This window comes from Oncorhynchus clarkii, chromosome 2, assembly GCF_045791955.1.
Source record: "Oncorhynchus clarkii lewisi isolate Uvic-CL-2024 chromosome 2, UVic_Ocla_1.0, whole genome shotgun sequence".
Lineage (NCBI taxonomy): Eukaryota > Metazoa > Chordata > Actinopteri > Salmoniformes > Salmonidae > Oncorhynchus > Oncorhynchus clarkii.
This window is the reverse complement of record NC_092148.1, coordinates 85,591,140-85,618,767: the sequence shown is the minus strand read 5'-3', so window position 1 is coordinate 85,618,767 and position 27,628 is coordinate 85,591,140.

The window sequence follows — 27,628 nt, the reverse complement described above, 5'->3', positions numbered from 1 at the left end:
GTTCAGGGGTATGAGGTAATAACATGGCTATATACAGGGAGTACCAGTACTGAGTCAATGTGCAGGAGGACGAGGTAATAACATGGCTATATACAGGGGGTACCAGTACTAAGTCGTTGTTTATGGGTACGAGGTAATAACATGGCTATATACATGGAGCACCCGTACTGAGTCGTTGTTTAGGGGTACGAGGTAATAACATGGCTATATACAGGGAGTACCAGTACTGAGTCAATGTGCAGGAGGACGAGGTAATAACATGGCTATATACAGGGAGTAACAGTACTGAGTTGTTGTTTAGGGGTACGAGGTAATAACATGGCTATATACAGGGAGTACCAGTACTGAGTTGTTGTTTAGGGGTACGAGGTAATAACATGGCTATATAAAGGGAGTACCAGTACTGAGTTGTTGTTTAGGGGTACGAGGTAATAACATGGCTATATAAAGGGAGTACCAGTACTGAGTTGTTGTTTAGGGGTACGAGGTAATAGCATGGCTATATACAGGGAGTACCAGTACTGAGTCAATGTGCAGGAGGACGAGGTAATAACATGGCTATATACAGGGAGTACCAGTACTAAGTTGTTGTTTAGGGGTACGAGGTAATAACATGGCTATATACAGGGAGTACCAGTACTGAGTTGTTGTTTAGGGGTACGAGGTAATAACATAGCTATATACAGGGAGTACCAGTACTGAGTTGTTGTTTATGGGTACGAGGTAATAACATGGCTATATACAGGGAGTACCAGTACTGAGTCAATGTGCAGGAGGACGAGGTAATAACATGGCTATATACAGGGAGTACCAGTACTGAGTTGTTGTTTAGGGGTACGAGGTAATAACATGGCTATATACAGGGAGTACCAGTACTGAGTTGTTGTTTAGGGGTACAAGGTAATAACATGGCTATATACAGGGAGTACCAGTACTGAGTTGTTGTTTATGGGTACGAGGTAATAACATGGCTATATACAGGGAGTACCAGTACTGAGTCAATGTGCAGGAGAACGAGGTAATAACATGGCTATATACAGGGAGTACCAGTACTGAGTTGTTGTTTAGGGGTACGAGGTAATAACATGGCTATATACAGGGAGTACCAGTACTAAGTCGTTGTTTATGGGTACGAGGTAATAACATGGCTATATACATGGAGCACCCGTACTGAGTCGTTGTTTAGGGGTACGAGGTAATAACATGGCTATATACAGGGGGGTACCAGTACTGAGTCAATGTGCAGGAGGAAGAGGTAATAACATGGCTATATACAGGGAGCACCCGTACTGAGTCAATGTGCAGGAGGACGAGGTAATAAAATGGCTATATACAGGAAGTACCAGTACTAAGTTGTTGTTTATGGGAACGAGGTAATAACATAGCCATATACAGGGGGTACCAGTACTGAGTTGTTGTTCAGGGGTATGAGGTAATAACATGGCTATATACAGGGAGCACCAGTACTGAGTCAATGTGCAGAAGTATGAGGTAATAACATGGCTATATACAGGAAGTACCAGTACTGAGCCGTTGTTCAGGGGTACGAGGTAATAACATGGCTATATACAGGGAGTACCAGTACTGAGTCAATGTGCAGGGGTACGAGGTAATAACATGGCTATATACAGGGAGTACCAGTACTGAGTTGTTGTTTAGGGGTACGAGGTAATAACATGGCTATATACAGGGAGTACCAGTACTGAGTTGTTGTTTATGGGTACGAGGTAATAACATGGCTATATACAGGGAGTACCAGTACTGAGTTGTTGTTTAGGGGTACGAAGTAATAACATGGCTATATACAGGGAGTATCAGTACTGAGTTGTTGTTTAGGGGTACGAGGTAATAACATGGCTATATACAGGGAGTACCAGTACTGAGTTGTTGTTTAGGGGTACGAGGTAATAACATGGCTATATACAGGGAGTACCAGTACTGAGTTGTTGTTTAGGGGTACGAGGTAATAACATGGCTATATAAAGGGAGTACCTGTACTGAGTTGTTGTTTAGGGGTACGAGGTAATAACATGGCTATATACAGGGAGTACCAGTACTGAGTTGTTGTTCAGGGGTACGAGGTAATAACATGGCTATATACAGGGAGTACCAGTACTGAGTTGTTGTTTAGGGGTACGAGGTAATAACATGGCTATATAAAGGGAGTACCAGTACTGAGTTGTTGTTTAGGGGTACGAGGTAATAACATGGCTATATACAGGGAGTACAAGTACTGAGTCAATGTGCAGGAGGACGAGGTAATAACATGGCTATATACAGGGAGTACCAGTACTGAGTTGTTGTTCAGAGGTATGAGGTAATAACATGGCTATATACAGGGAGCACCAGTACTGAGTTGTTGTTTAGGGGTACGAGATAATAACATGGCTTTATACAGGGAGTACCAGTACTGAGTTGTTGTTTAGGGGTACGAGGTAATAACATGGCTATATACAGGAAGTACCAGTACTGAGTTGTTGTTTAGGGGTACGAGGTAATAACATGGCTATATACAGGGAGTACCAGTACTGAGTTGTTGTTTATGGGTACGAGGTAATAACATGGCTATATACAGGGAGTACCAGTACTGAGTTGTTGTTTATGGGTACGAGGTAATAACATGGCTATATACAGGGAGTACCAGTACTAAGTTGTTGTTTAGGGGTACGAGGTAATAACATGGCTATATACAGGGAGTACCAGTACTGAGTTGTTGTTTAGGGGTACGAGGTAATAACATGGCTATATACAGGGAGTACCAGTACTGAGTTGTTGTTTATGGGTACGAGGTAATAACATGGCTATATACAGGGAGTACCAGTACTGAGTCAATGTGCAGGAGGACGAGGTAATAACATGGCTATATACAGGGAGTACCAGTACTGAGTTGTTGTTTAGGGGTATGAGGTAATAACATGGCTATATACAGGGAGTACCAGTACTGAGTTGTTGTTTAGGGGTACGAGGTAATAACATGGCTATATACAGGGAGTACCAGTACTGAGTTGTTGTTTATGGGTACGAGGTAATAACATGGCTATATACAGGGAGTACCAGTACTGAGTTGTTGTTTAGGGGTACGAGGTAATAACATGGCTATATACAGGGAGTACCAGTACTGAGTTGTTGTTTAGGGGTACGAGGTAATAACATGGCTATATACAGGGAGTACCAGTACTGAGTTGTTGTTTAGGGGTAAGAGGTAATAACATGGCTATATACAGGGAGTACCAGTACTGAGTTGTTGTTCAGGGGTACGAGGTAATAACATGGCTATATACAGGGAGTACCAGTAGTGAGATGTTGTTTAGGGGTACGAGGTAATAACATGGCTATATAAAGGGAGTACCAGTACTGAGTTGTTGTTTAGGGGTACGAGGTAATAACATGGCTATATACAGGGAGTACCAGTACTGAGTCAATGTGCAGGAGGAAGAGGTAATAACATGGCTATATACAGGGAGTACCAGTACTGAGTTGTTGTTCAGGGGTACGAGGTAATAACATGGCTATATACAGGAAGTACCAGTACTGAGTTGTTGTTTATGGGTACCAGGTAATAACATGGCTATATACAGGGAGTACCAGTACTGAGTTGTTGTTTAGGGGTACGAGGTAATAACATGGCTATATACAGGGAGTATCAGTACTGAGTCAATGTGCAGGAGAACGAGGTAAAAACATGGCTATGTACACGGAGTACCAGTACTGAGTTGTTGTTTAGGGGTACGAGGTAATAACATGGCTATATACAGGGAGTACCAGTACTGAGTTGTTGTTTATGGGTACCAGGTAATAACATGGCTATATACAGGGAGTACCAGTACTGAGTTGTTGTTTAGGGGTACGAGGTAATAACATGGCTATATACAGGGAGTACCAGTACTGAGTTGTTGTTTAGGGGTACGAGGTAATAACATGGCTATATACAGGGAGTACCAGTACTGAGTTGTTGTTTATGGGTACCAGGTAATAACATGGCTATATACAGGGAGTACCAGTACTGAGTTGTTGTTTAGGGGTACGAGGTAATAACATGGCTATATACAGGGAGTACCAGTACTGAGTCAATGTGCAGGAGGACGAGGTAATAACATGGCTATATACAGGGAGTACCAGTACTGAGTTGTTGTTTAGGGGTACGAGGTAATAACATGGCTATATACAGGGAGTACCAGTACTGAGGTGTTGTTTAGGGGTACGAGGTAATAACATGGCTATATAAAGGGAGTACCAGTACTGAGTTGTTGTTTAGGGGTACGAGGTAAGAACATGGCTATATACAGGGAGTACCAGTACTGAGTTGTTGTTTAGGGGTACGAGGTAATAACATGGCTATATACAGGGAGTACCAGTACTGAGTTGTTGTTTAGGGGTACGAGGTAATAACATGGCTATATAAAGGGAGTACCAGTACTGAGTTGTTGTTTAGGGGTACGAGGTAATAACATGGCTATATACAGGGGGGTACCAGTACTGAGTCAATGTGCAGGAGGAAGAGGTAATAACATGGCTATATACAGGGAGCACCCGTACTGAGTCAATGTGCAGGAGGACGAGGTAATAACATGGCTATATACAGGAAGTCCCAGTACTGAGTTGTTGTTTATGGGTACCAGGTAATAACATGTCTATATACAGGGAGTACCAGTACTGAGTTGTTGTTTAGGGGTACGAGGTAATAACATTGCTATATACAGGGAGTACCAGTACTGAGATGTTGTTTAGGGGTACGAGGTAATAACATGGCTATATAAAGGGAGTACCAGTACTGAGTTGTTGTTTAGGGGTACGAGGTAAGAACATGGCTATATACAGGGAGTAGCAGTACTGAGTTGTTGTTTAGGGGTACGAGGTAATAACATGGCTATATACAGGGAGTACCAGTACTGAGTTGTTGTTTAGGGGTACGAGGTAATAACATGGCTATATAAAGGGAGTACCAGTACTGAGTTGTTGTTTAGGGGTATGAGGTAATAACATGGCTATATACAGGGAGAACCAGTACTGAGTTGTTGTTCAGGGGTATGAGGTAATAACATGGCTATATACAGGGAGTACCAGTACTGAGTTGTTGTTTAGGGGTACGAGGTAATAACATGGCTATATACAGGGAGTACCAGTACTGAGTCAATGTGCAGGAGGACGAGGTAATAAAATGGCTATATACAGGGAGTACCAGTACTGAGTTGTTGTTTAGGGGTACGAGGTAATAACATGGCTATATACAGGAAGTACCAGTACTGAGTTGTTGTTTATGGGTACCAGGTAATAACATGGCTATATACAGGGAGTACCAGTACTGAGTTGTTGTTTAGGGGTACGAGGTAATAACATGGCTATATACAGGGAGTATCAGTACTGAGTCAATGTGCAGGAGAACGAGGTAAAAACATGGCTATGTACACGGAGTACCAGTACTGAGTTGTTGTTTAGGGGTACGAGGTAATAACATGGCTATATACAGGGAGTACCAGTACTGAGTTGTTGTTTATGGGTACCAGGTAATAACATGGCTATATACAGGGAGTACCAGTACTGAGTTGTTGTTTAGGGGTACGAGGTAATAACATGGCTATATACAGGGAGTACCAGTACTGAGTTGTTGTTTAGGGGTACGAGGTAATAACATGGCTATATACAGGGAGTACCAGTACTGAGTTGTTGTTTATGGGTACCAGGTAATAACATGGCTATATACAGGGAGTACCAGTACTGAGTTGTTGTTTAGGGGTACGAGGTAATAACATGGCTATATACAGGGAGTACCAGTACTGAGTCAATGTGCAGGAGGACGAGGTAATAACATGGCTATATACAGGGAGTACCAGTACTGAGTTGTTGTTTAGGGGTACGAGGTAATAACATGGCTATATACAGGGAGTACCAGTACTGAGGTGTTGTTTAGGGGTACGAGGTAATAACATGGCTATATAAAGGGAGTACCAGTACTGAGTTGTTGTTTAGGGGTACGAGGTAAGAACATGGCTATATACAAGGAGTACCAGTACTGAGTTGTTGTTTAGGGGTACGAGGTAATAACATGGCTATATACAGGGAGTACCAGTACTGAGTTGTTGTTTAGGGGTACGAGGTAATAACATGGCTATATAAAGGGAGTACCAGTACTGAGTTGTTGTTTAGGGGTACGAGGTAATAACATGGCTATATACAGGGAGAACCAGTACTGAGTTGTTGTTCAGGGGTATGAGGTAATAACATGGCTATATACAGGGAGTACCAGTACTGAGTCAATGTGCAGGAGGACGAGGTAATAACATGGCTATATACAGGGGGTACCAGTACTAAGTCGTTGTTTATGGGTACGAGGTAATAACATGGCTATATACATGGAGCACCCGTACTGAGTCGTTGTTTAGGGGTACGAGGTAATAACATGGCTATATACAGGGGGGTACCAGTACTGAGTCAATGTGCAGGAGGAAGAGGTAATAACATGGCTATATACAGGGAGCACCCGTACTGAGTCAATGTGCAGGAGGACGAGGTAATAACATGGCTATATACAGGAAGTCCCAGTACTGAGTTGTTGTTTATGGGTACCAGGTAATAACATGTCTATATACAGGGAGTACCAGTACTGAGTTGTTGTTTAGGGGTACGAGGTAATAACATGGCTATATACAGGGAGTACCAGTACTGAGTCAATGTGCAGGAGGACGAGGTAATAACATGGCTATATACAGGGAGTACCAGTACTGAGTTGTTGTTTAGGGGTACGAGGTAATAACATGGCTATATACAGGGAGTAGCAGTACTGAGATGTTGTTTAGGGGTACGAGGTAATAACATGGCTATATAAAGGGAGTACCAGTACTGAGTTGTTGTTTAGGGGTACGAGGTAAGAACATGGCTATATACAGGGAGTAGCAGTACTGAGTTGTTGTTTAGGGGTACGAATTAATAACATGGCTATATACAGGGAGTACCAGTACTGAGTTGTTGTTTAGGGGTACGAGGTAATAACATGGCTATATAAAGGGAGTACCAGTACTGAGTTGTTGTTTAGGGGTATGAGGTAATAACATGGCTATATACAGGGAGAACCAGTACTGAGTTGTTGTTCAGGGGTATGAGGTAATAACATGGCTATATACAGGGAGTACCAGTGCTGAGTCAATGTGCAGGAGGACGAGGTAATAACATGGCTATATACAGGGGGTACCAGTACTAAGTCGTTGTTTAATTGTACGAGGTAATAACATAGCTATATACATGGAGCACCCGTACTGAGTCGTTGTTTAGGGGTACGAGGTAATAACATGGCTATATACAGGGGGGTACCAGTACTGAGTCAATGTGCAGGAGGAAGAGGTAATAACATGGCTATATACAGGGTGCACCCGTACTGAGTCTATGTGCAGGTGGACGAGGTAATAACATGGCTATATACAGGAAGTACCAGTACTGAGTTGTTGTTTATGGGTACCAGGTAATAACATGGCTATATACAGGGAGTACCAGTACTGAGTTGTTGTTTAGGGGTACGAGGTAATAACATGGCTATATACAGGGAGTACCAGTACTGAGTTGTTGTTTAGGGGTACGAGGTAATAACATGGCTATATACAGGGAGTACCAGTACTGAGTTGTTGTTTATGGGTACCAGGTAATAACATGGCTATATACAGGGAGTACCAGTACTGAGTTGTTGTTTAGGGGTACGAGGTAATAACATGGCTATATACAGGGAGTACCAGTACTGAGTCAATGTGCAGGAGGACGAGGTAATAACATGGCTATATACAGGGAGTACCAGTACTGAGTTGTTGTTTAGGGGTACGAGGTAATAACATGGCTATATACAGGGAGTACCAGTACTGAGGTGTTGTTTAGGGGTACGAGGTAATAACATGGCTATATAAAGGGAGTACCAGTACTGAGTTGTTGTTTAGGGGTACGAGGTAAGAACATGGCTATATACAGGGAGTACCAGTACTGAGTTGTTGTTTAGGGGTACGAGGTAATAACATGGCTATATACAGGGAGTACCAGTACTGAGTTGTTGTTTAGGGGTACGAGGTAATAACATGGCTATATAAAGGGAGTACCAGTACTGAGTTGTTGTTTAGGGGTACGAGGTAATAACATGGCTATATACAGGGAGAACCAGTACTGAGTTGTTGTTCAGGGGTATGAGGTAATAACATGGCTATATACAGGGAGTACCAGTACTGAGTCAATGTGCAGGAGGACGAGGTAATAACATGGCTATATACAGGGGGTACCAGTACTGAGTCGTTGTTTATGGGTACGAGGTAATAACATGGCTATATACATGGAGCACCCGTACTGAGTCGTTGTTTAGGGGTACGAGGTAATAACATGGCTATATACAGGGGGGTACCAGTACTGAGTCAATGTGCAGGAGGAAGAGGTAATAACATGGCTATATACAGGGAGCACCCGTACTGAGTCAATGTGCAGGAGGACGAGGTAATAACATGGCTATATACAGGAAGTCCCAGTACTGAGTTGTTGTTTATGGGTACCAGGTAATAACATGTCTATATACAGGGAGTACCAGTACTGAGTTGTTGTTTAGGGGTACGAGGTAATAACATGGCTATATACAGGGAGTACCAGTACTGAGTCAATGTGCAGGAGGACGAGGTAATAACATGGCTATATACAGGGAGTACCAGTACTGAGTTGTTGTTTAGGGGTACGAGGTAATAACATGGCTATATACAGGGAGTACCAGTACTGAGATGTTGTTTAGGGGTACGAGGTAATAACATGGCTATATAAAGGGAGTACCAGTACTGAGTTGTTGTTTAGGGGTACGAGGTAAGAACATGGCTATATACAGGGAGTAGCAGTACTGAGTTGTTGTTTAGGGGTACGAGGTAATAACATGGCTATATACAGGGAGTACCAGTACTGAGTTGTTGTTTAGGGGTACGAGGTAATAACATGGCTATATAAAGGGAGTACCAGTACTGAGTTGTTGTTTAGGGGTATGAGGTAATAACATGGCTATATACAGGGAGAACCAGTACTGAGTTGTTGTTCAGGGGTATGAGGTAATAACATGGCTATATACAGGGAGTACCAGTACTGAGTTGTTGTTTAGGGGTACGAGGTAATAACATGGCTATATACAGGGAGTACCAGTACTGAGTCAATGTGCAGGAGGACGAGGTAATAAAATGGCTATATACAGGGAGTACCAGTACTGAGTTGTTGTTTAGGGGTACGAGGTAATAACATGGCTATATACAGGAAGTACCAGTACTGAGTTGTTGTTTATGGGTACCAGGTAATAACATGGCTATATACAGGGAGTACCAGTACTGAGTTGTTGTTTAGGGGTACGAGGTAATAACATGGCTATATACAGGGAGTATCAGTACTGAGTCAATGTGCAGGAGAACGAGGTAAAAACATGGCTATGTACACGGAGTACCAGTACTGAGTTGTTGTTTAGGGGTACGAGGTAATAACATGGCTATATACAGGGAGTACCAGTACTGAGTTGTTGTTTATGGGTACCAGGTAATAACATGGCTATATACAGGGAGTACCAGTACTGAGTTGTTGTTTAGGGGTACGAGGTAATAACATGGCTATATACAGGGAGTACCAGTACTGAGTTGTTGTTTAGGGGTACGAGGTAATAACATGGCTATATACAGGGAGTACCAGTACTGAGTTGTTGTTTATGGGTACCAGGTAATAACATGGCTATATACAGGGAGTACCAGTACTGAGTTGTTGTTTAGGGGTACGAGGTAATAACATGGCTATATACAGGGAGTACCAGTACTGAGTCAATGTGCAGGAGGACGAGGTAATAACATGGCTATATACAGGGAGTACCAGTACTGAGTTGTTGTTTAGGGGTACGAGGTAATAACATGGCTATATACAGGGAGTACCAGTACTGAGATGTTGTTTAGGGGTACGAGGTAATAACATGGCTATATAAAGGGAGTACCAGTACTGAGTTGTTGTTTAGGGGTACGAGGTAAGAACATGGCTATATACAGGGAGTAGCAGTACTGAGTTGTTGTTTAGGGGTACGAGGTAATAACATGGCTATATACAGGGAGTACCAGTACTGAGTTGTTGTTTAGGGGTACGAGGTAATAACATGGCTATATAAAGGGAGTACCAGTACTGAGTTGTTGTTTAGGGGTATGAGGTAATAACATGGCTATATACAGGGAGAACCAGTACTGAGTTGTTGTTCAGGGGTATGAGGTAATAACATGGCTATATACAGGGAGTACCAGTGCTGAGTCAATGTGCAGGAGGACGAGGTAATAACATGGCTATATACAGGGGGTACCAGTACTAAGTCGTTGTTTAATTGTACGAGGTAATAACATAGCTATATACATGGAGCACCCGTACTGAGTCGTTGTTTAGGGGTACGAGGTAATAACATGGCTATATACAGGGGGGTACCAGTACTGAGTCAATGTGCAGGAGGAAGAGGTAATAACATGGCTATATACAGGGTGCACCCGTACTGAGTCTATGTGCAGGTGGACGAGGTAATAACATGGCTATATACAGGAAGTACCAGTACTAAGTTGTTGTTTATGGGTACGAGGTAATAACATAGCCATATACAGGGGGTACCAGTACTGAGTTGTTGTTCAGGGGTATGAGGTAATAACATGGCTATATATACAGGGAGCACCAGTACTGAGTCAATGTGCAGGGGTACGAGGTAATAACATGGCTATATACAGGGAGTACCAGTACTGAGTCAATGTGCAGGAGTATGAGGTAATAACATGGCTATATACAGGAAGTACCAGTACTGAGCCGTTTTTCAGGGGTACGAGGTAATAACATGGCTATATACAGGAAGTTCCAGTACTGAGCCGTTGTTGAGGAGTACGAGGTAATAACATGACTATATACAGGGAGTACCAGTACTGAGTCAATGTGCAGGGGTACGAGGTAATAACATGGCTATATACAGGAAGTACCAGTACTGAGGCGTTGTTCAGGAGTACGAGGTAATAACATGGCTATATACAGGAAGTACCAGTACTGAGTCGTTGTTCAGGAGTACGAGGTAATAACATGGCTATAATCAGGGAGTACCAGTACTGAGTCAATGTGCAGGAGGACGAGGTAATAACATGGCTATATACAGGGAGTACCAGTACTGAGTTGTTGTTTAGGGGTACGAGGTAATAACATGGCTATATACAGGGAGTACCAGTACTGAGTTGTTGTTTAGGGGTACGAGGTAATAACATGGCTATATACAGTGAGTACCAGTACTGAGTTGTTGTTTATGGGTACGAGGTAATAACATGGCTATATACAGGGAGTACCAGTACTGAGTTGTTGTTTAGGGGTACGAGGTAATAACATGGCTATATACAGGGAGTACCAGTACTGAGTTGTTGTTTAGGGGTACGAGGTAATAACATGGCTATATAAAGGGAGTACCAGTACTGAGTTGTTGTTTAGGGGTACGAGGTAATAACATGGCTATATACAGGGAGTACCAGTACTGAGTTGTTGTTTAGGGGTACGAGGTAATAACATGGCTATATACAGGGAGTACCAGTACTGAGTTGTTGTTTAGGGATACGAGGTAATAACATGGCTATATAAAGGGAGTACCAGTACTGAGTTGTTGTTTAGGGGTACGAGGTAATAACATGGCTATATACAGGGAGTACCAGTACTGAGTTGTTGTTCAGGGGTATGAGGTAATAACATGGCTATACACAGGGAGTACCAGTACTTAGTCAATGTGCAGGAGGACGAGGTAATAACATGGCTATATACAGGGGGTACCAGTACTAAGTCGTTGTTTAGGGGTACGAGGTAATAACATGGCTATATACAGGGAGTACCAGTACTGAGTTGTTGTTTAGGGGTACGAGGTAATAACATGGCTATATACAGGGAGAACCAGTACTGAGTTGTTGTTCAGGGGTATGAGGTAATAACATGGCTATATACAGGGGGGTACCAGTACTGAGTCAATGTGCAGGAGGAAGAGGTAATAACATGGCTATATACAGGGTGTTCAGGGGTATGAGGTAATAACATGGCTATATACAGGGGGGTACCAGTGCTGAGTCAATGTGCAGGAGGACGAGGTAATAACATGGCTATATACAGGGGGTACCAGTACTAAGTCGTTGTTTAATTGTACGAGGTAATAACATAGCTATATACATGGAGCACCCGTACTGAGTCGTTGTTTAGGGGTACGAGGTAATAACATGGCTATATACAGGGGGGTACCAGTACTGAGTCAATGTGCAGGAGGAAGAGGTAATAACATGGCTATATACAGGGTGCACCCGTACTGAGTCTATGTGCAGGTGGACGAGGTAATAACATGGCTATATACAGGAAGTACCAGTACTAAGTTGTTGTTTATGGGTACGAGGTAATAACATAGCCATATACAGGGGGTACCAGTACTGAGTTGTTGTTCAGGGGTATGAGGTAATAACATGGCTATATATACAGGGAGCACCAGTACTGAGTCAATGTGCAGGGGTACGAGGTAATAACATGGCTATATACAGGGAGTACCAGTACTGAGTCAATGTGCAGGAGTATGAGGTAATAACATGGCTATATACAGGAAGTACCAGTACTGAGCCGTTTTTCAGGGGTACGAGGTAATAACATGGCTATATACAGGAAGTTCCAGTACTGAGCCGTTGTTGAGGAGTACGAGGTAATAACATGACTATATACAGGGAGTACCAGTACTGAGTCAATGTGCAGGGGTACGAGGTAATAACATGGCTATATACAGGAAGTACCAGTACTGAGGCGTTGTTCAGGAGTACGAGGTAATAACATGGCTATATACAGGAAGTACCAGTACTGAGTCGTTGTTCAGGAGTACGAGGTAATAACATGGCTATAATCAGGAAGTACCAGTACTGAGTTGTTGTTTAGGGGTACGAGGTAATAACATGGCTATATACAGGGAGTACCAGTACTGAGTTGTTGTTTAGGGGTACGAGGTAATAACATGGCTATATAAAGGGAGTACCAGTACTGAGTTGTTGTTTAGGGGTACGAGGTAATAACATGGCTATATACAGGGAGTACCAGTACTGAGTTGTTGTTTAGGGGTACGAGGTAATAACATGGCTATATACAGGGAGTACCAGTACTGAGTTGTTGTTTAGGGATACGAGGTAATAACATGGCTATATAAAGGGAGTACCAGTACTGAGTTGTTGTTTAGGGGTACGAGGTAATAACATGGCTATATACAGGGAGTACCAGTACTGAGTTGTTGTTCAGGGGTATGAGGTAATAACATGGCTATACACAGGGAGTACCAGTACTTAGTCAATGTGCAGGAGGACGAGGTAATAACATGGCTATATACAGGGGGTACCAGTACTAAGTCGTTGTTTAGGGGTACGAGGTAATAACATGGCTATATACAGGGAGTACCAGTACTGAGTTGTTGTTTAGGGGTACGAGGTAATAACATGGCTATATACAGGGAGTACCAGTACTGAGTTGTTGTTTAGGGGTACGAGGTAATAACATGGCTATATAAAGGGAGTACCAGTACTGAGTTGTTGTTTAGGGGTACGAGGTAATAACATGGCTATATACAGGGAGAACCAGTACTGAGTTGTTGTTCAGGGGTATGAGGTAATAACATGGCTATATACAGGGAGTACCAGTACTGAGTCAATGTGCAGGAGGACGAGGTAATAACATGGCTATATACAGGGGGTACCAGTACTAAGTCGTTGTTTATGGGTACGAGGTAATAACATGGCTATATACATGGAGCACCCGTACTGAGTCGTTGTTTAGGGGTACGAGGTAATAACATGGCTATATACAGGGGGGTACCAGTACTGAGTCAATGTGCAGGAGGAAGAGGTAATAACATGGCTATATACAGGGAGCACCCGTACTGAGTCAATGTGCAGGAGGACGAGGTAATAACATGGCTATATACAGGAAGTCCCAGTACTGAGTTGTTGTTTATGGGTACCAGGTAATAACATGTCTATATACAGGGAGTACCAGTACTGAGTTGTTGTTTAGGGGTACGAGGTAATAACATGGCTATATACAGGGAGTACCAGTACTGAGTCAATGTGCAGGAGGACGAGGTAATAACATGGCTATATACAGGGAGTACCAGTACTGAGTTGTTGTTTAGGGGTACGAGGTAATAACATGGCTATATACAGGGAGTACCAGTACTGAGATGTTGTTTAGGGGTACGAGGTAATAACATGGCTATATAAAGGGAGTACCAGTACTGAGTTGTTGTTTAGGGGTACGAGGTAAGAACATGGCTATATACAGGGAGTAGCAGTACTGAGTTGTTGTTTAGGGGTACGAGGTAATAACATGGCTATATACAGGGAGTACCAGTACTGAGTTGTTGTTTAGGGGTACGAGGTAATAACATGGCTATATACAGGGAGAACCAGTACTGAGTTGTTGTTCAGGGGTATGAGGTAATAACATGGCTATATACAGGGAGTACCAGTGCTGAGTCAATGTGCAGGAGGACGAGGTAATAACATGGCTATATACAGGGGGTACCAGTACTAAGTCGTTGTTTAATTGTACGAGGTAATAACATAGCTATATACATGGAGCACCCGTACTGAGTCGTTGTTTAGGGGTACGAGGTAATAACATGGCTATATACAGGGGGGTACCAGTACTGAGTCAATGTGCAGGAGGAAGAGGTAATAACATGGCTATATACAGGGTGCACCCGTACTGAGTCAATGTGCAGGTGGACGAGGTAATAACATGGCTATATACAGGAAGTACCAGTACTAAGTTGTTGTTTATGGGTACGAGGTAATAACATAGCCATATACAGGGGGTACCAGTACTGAGTTGTTGTTCAGGGGTATGAGGTAATAACATGGCTATATATACAGGGAGCACCAGTACTGAGTCAATGTGCAGGGGTACGAGGTAATAACATGGCTATATACAGGGAGTACCAGTACTGAGTCAATGTGCAGGAGTATGAGGTAATAACATGGCTATATACAGGAAGTACCAGTACTGAGCCGTTGTTCAGGGGTACGAGGTAATAACATGGCTATATACAGGAAGTTCCAGTACTGAGCCGTTGTTGAGGAGTACGAGGTAATAACATGACTATATACAGGGAGTACCAGTACTGAGTCAATGTGCAGGGGTACGAGGTAATAACATGGCTATATACAGGAAGTACCAGTACTGAGGCGTTGTTCAGGAGTACGAGGTAATAACATGGCTATATACAGGAAGTACCAGTACTGAGTCGTTGTTCAGGAGTACGAGGTAATAACATGGCTATAATCAGGGAGTACCAGTACTGAGTCAATGTGCAGGAGGACGAGGTAATAACATGGCTATATACAGGGAGTACCAGTACTGAGTTGTTGTTTAGGGGTACGAGGTAATAACATGGCTATATACAGGGAGTACCAGTACTGAGTTGTTGTTTAGGGGTACGAGGTAATAACATGGCTATATACAGTGAGTACCAGTACTGAGTTGTTGTTTATGGGTACGAGGTAATAACATGGCTATATACAGGGAGTACCAGTACTGAGTTGTTGTTTAGGGGTACGAGGTAATAACATGGCTATATACAGGGAGTACCAGTGCTGAGTCAATGTGCAGGAGGACGAGGTAATAACATGGCTATATACAGGGGGTACCAGTACTAAGTCGTTGTTTAATTGTACGAGGTAATAACATAGCTATATACATGGAGCACCCGTACTGAGTCGTTGTTTAGGGGTACGAGGTAATAACATGGCTATATACAGGGGGGTACCAGTACTGAGTCAATGTGCAGGAGGAAGAGGTAATAACATGGCTATATACAGGGTGCACCCGTACTGAGTCAATGTGCAGGTGGACGAGGTAATAACATGGCTATATACAGGAAGTACCAGTACTAAGTTGTTGTTTATGGGTACGAGGTAATAACATAGCCATATACAGGGGGTACCAGTACTGAGTTGTTGTTCAGGGGTATGAGGTAATAACATGGCTATATATACAGGGAGCACCAGTACTGAGTCAATGTGCAGGGGTACGAGGTAATAACATGGCTATATACAGGGAGTACCAGTACTGAGTCAATGTGCAGGAGTATGAGGTAATAACATGGCTATATACAGGAAGTACCAGTACTGAGCCGTTGTTCAGGGGTACGAGGTAATAACATGGCTATATACAGGAAGTTCCAGTACTGAGCCGTTGTTGAGGAGTACGAGGTAATAACATGACTATATACAGGGAGTACCAGTACTGAGTCAATGTGCAGGGGTACGAGGTAATAACATGGCTATATACAGGAAGTACCAGTACTGAGGCGTTGTTCAGGAGTACGAGGTAATAACATGGCTATATACAGGAAGTACCAGTACTGAGTCGTTGTTCAGGAGTACGAGGTAATAACATGGCTATAATCAGGGAGTACCAGTACTGAGTCAATGTGCAGGAGGACGAGGTAATAACATGGCTATATACAGGGAGTACCAGTACTGAGTTGTTGTTTAGGGGTACGAGGTAATAACATGGCTATATACAGGGAGTACCAGTACTGAGTTGTTGTTTAGGGGTACGAGGTAATAACATGGCTATATACAGTGAGTACCAGTACTGAGTTGTTGTTTATGGGTACGAGGTAATAACATGGCTATATACAGGGAGTACCAGTACTGAGTTGTTGTTTAGGGGTACGAGGTAATAACATGGCTATATACAGGGAGTACCAGTACTGAGTTGTTGTTTAGGGGTACGAGGTAATAACATGGCTATATAAAGGGAGTACCAGTACTGAGTTGTTGTTTAGGGGTACGAGGTAATAACATGGCTATATACAGGGAGTACCAGTACTGAGTTGTTGTTTAGGGGTACGAGGTAATAACATGGCTATATACAGGGAGTACCAGTACTGAGTTGTTGTTTAGGGATACGAGGTAATAACATGGCTATATAAAGGGAGTACCAGTACTGAGTTGTTGTTTAGGGGTACGAGGTAATAACATGGCTATATACAGGGAGTACCAGTACTGAGTTGTTGTTCAGGGGTATGAGGTAATAACATGGCTATACACAGGGAGTACCAGTACTTAGTCAATGTGCAGGAGGACGAGGTAATAACATGGCTATATACAGGGAGCACCCGTACTGAGTCAATGTGCAGGAGGACGAGGTAATAACATGGCTATATACAGGAAGTACCAGTACTAAGTTGTTGTTTATGGGTACGAGGTAATACCATAGCTATATACAGGGGGTACCAGTACTGAGCCGTTGTTCAGGGGTACGAGGTAATAACATGGCTTTATACAGGAAGTACCAGTACTGAGTCAATGTGCAGGGTTACGAGGTAATAACATGGCTATATACAGGTAGTACCAGTACTGAGCCGTTGTTCAGGGGTACGAGGTAATAACATGGCTATATACAGGGAGTACCAGTACTGAGTCAATGTGCAGGGTTATGAGGTAATAACATGGCTATATACAGGAAGTACTAGTACTGAGCCGTTGTTCAGGAGTATGAGGTAATAACATGGCTATATACAGGAAGTACCAGTACTGAGTCAAATATGCAGGGGTACGGGGTAATAACATAACATATGCAGGGAGTACCAGCATTGAGTCTTGTTTACCAGTCTTGTTTAGCAGTCTTATGGCTTGGGGGTAGAAGCTGTTCAGGCTCCTGTTGGTTACAGACTTGATGCACCGGTACCGCTTACCGAGCAGAGAGAACAGTCTAAGGCTTGAGTGGCTGGAGTCTTTGACAATTTTTGGGTGCTTCCTCAGACACCGTCTGCTATTTTCCACCCAGGACAATGGATCGGATCCCAGCCGGCGACCCAAAACAACAACGCCGAAAAAGGAGCAAACGAAGCGGTCTTCTGGTCAGGCTCCGGAGACGGGCACATCGCGCACCACTCCCTAGCATACTACTCGCCAATGTCCAGTCTCTTGACAACAAGGTTGATGAAATCCGAGCAAGGGTAGCATTCCAGAGAGACATCAGAGACTGTAACGCTCTTTGCTTCACGGAAACATGGCTCACTCGAGAGACGCTAACGGAGTCGGTGCAGCCAGCTGGTTTCTTCACGCATCGCGCCGACAGAAGAGGGGCGGGGGGGTATGCCTTATGATTAACGAGACGTGGTGTGATCATAACAACATACAGGAACTCAAGTTCTTCTGTTCACCTGACTCAGAATTCCTCACAATCAAATGTCGATAGCATTATCTACCAAGGGAATTCTCTTCGATTATAATCACAGCCGTATATATTCCCCCCCAAGCAGACACATCGATGGCCCTGAACTAACTTTATTTGACTCTATGAAAACTGGAAACCACAAATCCTGAGGCTGCATTCATTGTAGCTGGGGATTTTAACAAGGCTAATCTGAAAACAAGACTCCCAAAATTCTATCAGGGCTGGTAAAACCCTGGATTATTGTTATTCTAATTTCCGCAACGCATATAGGGCCCTCCCCCGCCCTCCTTTCGGAAAAGCTGACCACGACTCCATTTTGTTGCTTCCAGCCTACAGACAGCGCTGGTCTGACCAATCTGATTCCAAGCTTCAAGACTGCTTCAATCACGTGGATTGGGATATGTTCCGCATTGCGTCCAACAACAACTATGACGAATACGCTGATTCGGTGAGCGAGTTCATTAGAAAGTGCATCGACGATGTTATACCCACAACAACCATTAAAACATTCCCAAACCAGAAACCGTGGATTGATGGCAGCATTCGAGGCGAAACTGAAAGCATGTGGCAGGGTCTACAGTCAATCACGGATTACAAAAAGAAAACCAGCCCCGTCGCAGACCAGGATGTCTTGCTCCCAGACAGACTAAATAACTTTTTTGCTCGCTTTGAGGACAATACAGTGCCACTGACACGGCCAGCTACCAAAACCTGCGGGCTCTCCTTCACTGCGGCCGAGGTGAGTAAAACATTTAAACGTGTTAACCCTCGCAAGGCTGCAGGCTCAGACGGCATCTCCAGCAGCGTCCTCAGAGCATGCGCAGACCAGCTGGCTGGTGGGTTTACGGACATATTCAATCAATCCTTATCCCAGTCTGCTGTTCCAACATGCTTCAAGGGGGCCACCATTGTTTCTGTTCCCAAGAAAGCTAAGGTAACTGAGCTAAACAACTACCGCCCCATGGCACTCACTTCCGTCATCAGAGACTGGTCAAGGACCATATCACCTCCACCCTACCTGACACCCTAGACCCACTCCAATTTGCTTACCGCCCCAATAGGTCCACAGATGACGCAATCGCAACCACACTGCACACTGCACACTGCCCTAACCCATCTGGACAAGAGGAATACCTATGTGAGAATGCTGTTCATCGACTACAGCTCATCATATAACACCATAGTACCCTCCAAACTCGTCATCAAGCTCGAGACCCTGGGTCTCGACCCCGCCCTGTGCAACTGGGTACTGGACTTCCAGACGCCCCCCCCCCCCCCCCCAGGTGGTGAGGGTAGGTAACAACATCTCCACCCCGCTGATCCTCAACACTGGGGCCCCACAGGGGTGCGTTCTGAGCCCTCTGCTGTACTTCCTGTTCACCCACGACTGTGTGGCCATGCACGCCTCCAACTCAATCATCAAGTTTGCGGACGACACTACAGTGGTAGGCTTGATTACCAACAATGACGAGACGGCCTACAGGGAGGAGGTGAGGGCCCTTGGAGTGTGGTGTCAGGAAGATAACCTTACACTCAATGTCAACAACACAAAGGAGATGATTGTGGACTTCAGGAAACAGCAGAGGGAGCACCCCCCTATCCACATCGACGGGACAGTAGTGTAGAGGGAAGTAAGTTTCAAGTTCCTCGGCGTACACATCACGGACAAACTGAATTGGTCCACCCACACAGAGAGCGTTGTGAAGAAGGTGCAGCAGCGCCTCTTCAACCTCAGGAGGCTGAAGAAATTTGGCTTGTCACCAAAAGCACTCACAAACTTCTACAGATGCACAATCGAGAGCATCCTGTCGGGCTGTATCACCGCCTGGTACGGCAACTGCTCCGCCCACAACCGTAAGGCTCTCCAGAGGGTAGTGAGGTCTGCACAACGCATCACCGGGGGCAAACTACCTGCCCTCCAGGACACCTACACCACCCAATGTCACAGGAAGGCCATAAAGATCATCAAGGACAACAACCACCCGAGCCACTGCCTGTTCACCCCGCTATCATCCAGAAGGCGAGGTCAGTACAGGTGCATCAAAGCAGGGACCGAGAGACTGAAAAACAGCTTCTATCTCAAGGCCATCAGACTGTTTAACAGCCACCACTAACATTGAGTGGCTGCTGCAAACATACTGACTCAACTCCAGCCACTTTAATAATGGAATTGATGGAAATTGATGTAAAAAATGTATCACTAGCCACTTTAAACAATGCCACTTAATATAATGTTTACATACCCTACATTACTCATCTCATATGTATATGTATATACTGTACTCTATATCATCTACTGCATCTTGCCATATTTATGTAATATATGTATCACTAGCCACTTTAAACTATGCCACTTTATGTTTATATACCCTACATTACTCATCTCATATGTATATACTGTACTCTATAACATCTACTGCATCTTGCCTATGCCGTTCTGTACCATCACTCATTCATATATCTTTATTTACATATTCTTTATCCTTTTACAGTTGTGGAATTGTTAGGTTAGATTACTCGTTGGTTATTACTGCATTATCGGAACTAGAAGCACAAGCATTTCGCTACACTCGCATTAACATCTGCTAACCATGTGTATGTGACAAATACAATTTGATTTGATTTGATAAAGCTCTCATTTTCTCAATGGTGCAGCTGTAAAGCCTTTTGAGGATCTGAGGGCCCACGCCAAATCTTTTCAGCCTCTTGAGAAGGAAGAGGTGATGTCGTGCCCTCTTCACAACTGTGTCGGTGTGTGTGGACCATGTTAATTCCTTAGTGATGTGGACACAGAGGAACCTGAAGCTCTCGATCCACACCACTACAGACCCATCGATGTGGATGGGGGCGTGCTCGGCACTCCATTTCTTCTAGTCGTCAACAAACTTGAAGGCCAGAGATTGTGATCAAGCCAAGGTAATAACACTTTTGGATTATTTGTGCCAGTGTCTTTGGCAGCCAGGGGTGGCGGAGGAGAGGAGGAGGAGAGGAGGAGGTTATGTGAGCTTATGGATCGTTGGCCTCCTGCCCGTCTTTTAACTCTGTCCTTCGCTAGCCTCATTGACCCCCTTACTTTAGTTTGCAAGCCTGTCATCAAGGTAATGGGTGGCTATTTTGAAAAATCTCAAATATAAAATACATTTAGATTTGTTTAATGCTTTACTGAGCTGCTTTACTGCACAGCAGGTCACAATATAAACATGATGAACATGAACTCGAACATGATGAACATGAACTCGAACAATGCTAAACCTGCAGCAGTTTGCTATGTTAACTGGATAAACCTGAATCAGAGTGGTGCGGAGGGCTGCCTTAATCAATATCCACGTCTTCGGCACTCAGGGAACAGTGGGTTAACTGCCTTGCTCAGCGGCAGAACGACAGATTTTTACCTTGTCAGCACGGGGATTCGATCCAGCAACCTTACTGTTACTGGCCCAACGCTCTAACCACTAGGCCACCAGCCGCCCCAGAAGGTGCATCAGACAGACAAACGGGCAAACTCAGTCTGAGAACCACTTTAAACCCAGAGACAGAGATACAGACACAATGTTTTAAAGCCACAAAAGTAGAAGCATAAATGTTTTGCATTGTCTTCCTTACAGAAGCTCTAATATTAGATTATTTTGACCTGGAGGTTGCTAACCTCCTAAACCAGACTAACCTCTAACCTCACCATTGTTTTATATCAGGCTAGGAGATCATTAGCTCGTTCATGACTTTCTTACTCAGGGCCCATTGGACATAAAGCATATAAAGAAGTAGATAAAGCCTTGACCTCTTGTGTTAGAGGGTGACAACCGGCCACATGTGATGCATGGTATTTGTTTATGGTTAGGGGTCTGGGGTGTGTTTTGACCTTGTAAACTGGGCCTTCATGTTGGTGCCCTGCAAAACACACACACACACACACACACACACACACACACACACACACACACACACACACACACACACACACACACACACACACACACACACACACACACACACACACAGTAGCCTATTGTTTTATGAGAAGTCCTGTTGCCATGAGATCATGTGACTAAGGTCCTACTTGTGACCACCCCAGCATTCTCCCATCACTAGAAATAGCACCACCTCCCCCACATATATGACCAGGTGGGGGTAGACCTAGTCATTATTTCCTCAAATGCTTTCCCTGATAGGAGCAGCTCAGTGGTATGAGCACTGGGCACCATAGTAGGCATATGTAGACGGCCTGTGTTATTGGATTTAATATCTACTTGGTAAAGGCACAAAATAAAGAAAATAAAGGGAGCATTCGTAGAAATGCCATAGAAAATAAAGGGAGCATTCATTTCTGGCATCAGGCCAGAATGGGGTGGGCTATTGGGTCTGATTCAAAAGTAGCCCATGTACCAAAAAAAATGAACGCAATGCCACAGACAACCTGTCAATCATCATATATCTGTATCTCTGAAATGTTGATTTACTGTGACGACAGCCACAGACACTCAGTCACAATACAGTGTGTGGTGAAAAACCAGTAAAACCAGACAAAACCAGACATATACAGGTACATATACTGTACCAGTCAAAAGTTTGGACACACCTATTCATTCAAGGGTTTTTCTTTATTTTTACTATTTTCTAATTGTAGAATAATAGAATAAAACTATGAAATAACACATATGGAATCATGTAATAAACAAAAAAAGCATTAAACAAATCTAAATGTATTTTTTTTTGAGAATTTGAGATGTTTCAAAATAGCCACCCTTTGCCTTGATGACAGGTTTGCACACTCTTGGCATTCTCTCAACCAGCTTCACCCGGAATGCTTGTCCAACTGTCTTGAAGGAGTTCCCACATATGCTGAACACTTGTTGGCTGCTTTCCTTCACTCTGTGATCCAACTCATCCCAAACCATCTCAATTGGATTGAGGTTGGGTGATTGTGGAGGCCAGGTCATCTGATGCAGCACTCCACCACTCTCCTTCTTGGTCAAATAGGCCTTACACAGCCTGGAGGTGTGTTGGGTCATTGTCCTGTTGAAAAACAAATGATAGTCCCACTAAGCGCAAACCAGATGGGATGGCGTATCGCAGCAGAATGCTGTGGTAGCCATGCTGTTTAAGTGTGCCTTGAATTCTAAATAAATCACTGTAACCAGCAAAGCACCCCCACACCATCACACCTCCTCCTCCATGCTTCACGGTGGGATACCACACATTGTGTTTCTTGGCCCAAGCAAGTATCTTCTTCTTATTGGTGTCCTTTAGTAGTGGTTTCTTTGCAGCAATTTGACCAAGGCCTGATTCACGCAGTCTCCTCTGAACAGTTGATGTTGAGATGTGTCTGTTACTTGAACTCTGTGAAGCATTTACTTGGGCTGCAATTTCTGAGGCTGGTAACTCTAATGAACCCTCTGCAGCAAAGGTAACTCTGGGTCTTCCTTTCCTGTGGTGGTCCTCATGAGATCCAGTTTAATCACGGTGCTTGATGGTTTTTGCGACTGCACTTGAAGAAACTTTCAAAGTTCTTGAAATTTTCCAGATTGACTGACCTTCATGTCTTAAAGTAATGATGGACTGTCGTTTCTCTTTGCTTATTTGAGCTGTTCTTGCCATAATATGGACTTGGTCTTTTACCAAATAAGGTTTTCTGTATACCCCCCTACCTTGTCACAACACAACTGATTGGCTCAAACACATTAAGGAAAGAAATTCAACTAATTCACTTTTAACAAGGCACACCTGTTAATTGAATTGCATGCCAGGTGACTACGTCATGAAGTTGGCTGAGACAATGGCAAGAGTGTGCAAAGCTGTCATCAAGGCAAAGGGTTGCTACTTTGAAGAATCTCAAATATAAAATATTATTTGATTTATATAACACTTTATTGGTTAATACATGATTCCATATGTGTTATTTCATAGTGTTGATGTCTTCACTATTATTATACAATGTAGAAAATAGTCAATATAAAGAAAAACCCTTGAGTGAGTAGGCGTGTCCAAACTTTTGAATGGTACTGTACATCATTGTTAAAGACCCACACTAGCATGCATGCCTCTTGATGTATAAATAACCTTTTACATATCAACACGGGAGACAGTTAGAGTAGAAACTCCTCTCATTGGCTGACCTGTCACCTTTGGACTAGTGACCTCACAAGGACAACAAGGCAGACCAGTGAGTGTGCCGATCCTTAGATTGTAATATGTGTGTTATCACATGTATTTCTGAGAAGTATACAACTGTAACATGTTAGCCGAAAATGAGCAAGGGTGCACGGATTAAAAACATGGCTAGCCAAACATGATCATTCTCAAAAAAAACATTTTCAGTTATCATTTCATTATCTCCTCTCCGTTCTCGACATTGTTTAACTCGCAGTGAGCATATAGTACATGGTTACAAGGCAGGAGTTGGCCTTACTCGTGTGTCCCAGTGCCACTATTCACAGTCACCCATGTTACAGTAAAACTCTGTCATAGACAGGTCGAGTAATCCAATAAATTGATTATCCTGAGAGAAATTAACAGCACGCTCATTAAGCTAAATTACACCTAAAGGACTGGACTGCTAATTCACAACATTGCGAAAATAAGAACATGTCCATAAACCACATAATATACAGTGCCTTTGGAAAGTATTCAGACCCCTAGACTTTTTCCACATGTTATGTATGTATGCCTTATTCTGAAATAGATTTTTTTTTTATCATCCATTTATACACAATACCCCATAATGACAAAGACAAAAATACATTGTTTACCTAAGTATTCAGACTCTTTGCTATGACACTTTATTGGAGTCCACATGTGGTAAATTCAATTTATTGGACATGATTTGGAAAGGCACACAACTGTCTATAAGGTCCCACAGTTGACAGTGCATGTCAGAGCAAAAATCAAGCCATGAGGTCGAAGGAATTGTCCATAGAGCTCCGAGACAGGATTGTAATCGAGGCACAGATGTGGGGAAGGGTACCAAGAACACAGTAGTGTCCATCATTCTTAAATGGAAGAAGATTGGAACCACCAAGACTCATCCTAGAGCTGGCCGCCCGGTCAAACTGAGCAATCGAGGGAGAAGGGCCTTGGTCAGGGGAGGTGACCAAGAGCCCGATGGCCACTCTGACAGAACTCTAGAGTTCCTCTGTGGAGATGGGCAAACCATCCAGAAGACAACCATCTCTTTAGTACTCCACCATTCAAGCCTTTTTGGTAGAGTGGCCAGATGGAAGACACTCCTCAGTAGGTCACGAGAGATTAGGTGCTCAGGTCTCTCCAAAAGTTTATAGAATGATGGGTAAAGAAACATGGGGAAATTATTATTATTTCCACTATACACTATTGACAGTCTCGTTCACCCACTGGCTCACTCTATCCCTGTCACAATTAGCCTGGGGACAAGGTACCATTGACAGTGGTAGAAAAAAAAAATAGTACCCCACTTGTTGCTGTTTATATATTTGATATATACATACTGGTATTGGACATGTACACATTCATGAACATATACATAATGATATTTATCATAAGAGGGATTATATCATTTTAATGTATAAGAGTGAAAGGATAAGAGGTTACATTTCTGCAAATTCTTTTCATGACATACACAACTTTCAATGTCACCTCATGTATTCATCAATGCAATAAAATAGAAGTGAAGGATACACTGAATTAGCATAAAACACTGAATACAGTCACAGGTTGAGATGAAATGACTGTCAGATGAAATGGACTGAACTTGAAAACCAAGGCTCAGGGGGAAAAAATCGTAGAATAATAGATTCAATTTGAACTCAAAATTAGTCAACACAATTTGCTTTTATATATACCTCTAGAAATGGAGATATCAAATTAAATCCACTCAAATCCTGGCAGAAGACATGGCAAGCAATATGGCAAGGGAAATATACAGATACTCTTATGTACAGCTTAACATTTGAATACAGTATGTTACACATACTTTCTGTAGAATGATGCACCACCTCATCAGTTGGTTAATTCAGTCTCTTATCTAATCATATGACATGAGTTTTAATTCCAGGTTTCACGGTTGTCGTAAGAACGGGAGCAAGGCGCAGCGGAGGTTAAGTTCCACATATTTATTTCAAAAGTGAAACTTAAAAACAATAACTCAATAACCGACCAACGAAACATGACTACGTTGTGCACAGGCACAAACACAACATAATATCCCACAAACACAGGTGGGAAAAATAGCTACTTAAATATGATCCCCCAATTAGAGACAACGATTACCAGCTGCCTCTAATTGGAAATCATACAAAACACCAACATAGAAAATATAAACTAGAACACAAATTAGAAATGAGAAACTAGAATACTCCCTAGTCACACCCTGACCTACTACACCATAGAGAAACAAGGGCTCTCTATGGTCAGGGCGTGACACCAGGAGCTCTTTCATATGAAGAAAGAAGGAATAAGTAGGCCAGGTGAGGTCAACCTTCAAATGCACAATGTGTATTTAAATGTAACTGGGATCTGTACACAAACCACTTCATGAGTATCACAGGTGCTATCTGAACCCTGATCCACCATTGGAGAAACCAACGTGTTAACCAATAGCCCAATAAGAAAGTACCTCTACTTCAACACGAGACCGGCTCACCTAAATGAGTAAGAGTCCAGCCGTGAAGTATAGGTCTTTCACAACTTAGGCATGCATGTCAAGTATACAGTATATCCCAACCCTATACTGTAGGGAAAAGCTAAGGGATTGGTTATTTTTTATTAACCTTTATTTAACTAGGCAAGTCAGTTAAGAACCAGTTCTTATTTACAATGATGGCCTACTCCCCCGACCAATCCTCAATTGTTCTCCGCCCTATGGGAGCGACACAGCCTGGGAACGAACCAGGGCCTGAAGTGACGCCTCTAGCACTGCCATGCAGTGCCTTAAACCACTGCGCCACTCGGGAGGCCTTAAAGTTAAGAGATGGTTGAGTTAATGATAAAACAGGAAATCCATGTCTATTTAAATATTTTGTAAATCCACTCCACAATGGCCTATCAAAGACATTACTATGATGAACCTTGTTAAGTTTGGCATTGATATCTTAAAAAATAAGGAAACTATTAACAATTGATAAACTTTTTTTTTGCGTTACGCTAATGCTTAAAATAATCCCCAAAAATCAGCTCATGGACTAATAGTCAGATTCACTCCAAATGTGATCTTTGCACTCATCTTCTGCTGCATTCAAAGATAGCCAACCTACAGCACTAGACAAAACTTCACTTGCGTCATCCTTGTGCTATTGAGAGATAAATATGGTAATGCTTTCACTGACTGCACATACAGCGGCTTGTGAAAGTACTCACCCCTTTGGCTTTTTTCCTATTTAGTTGCCTTACAACCTGGAATGTATTAAAATAGATTTTGGTGGGGTCTGTATCATTTGAT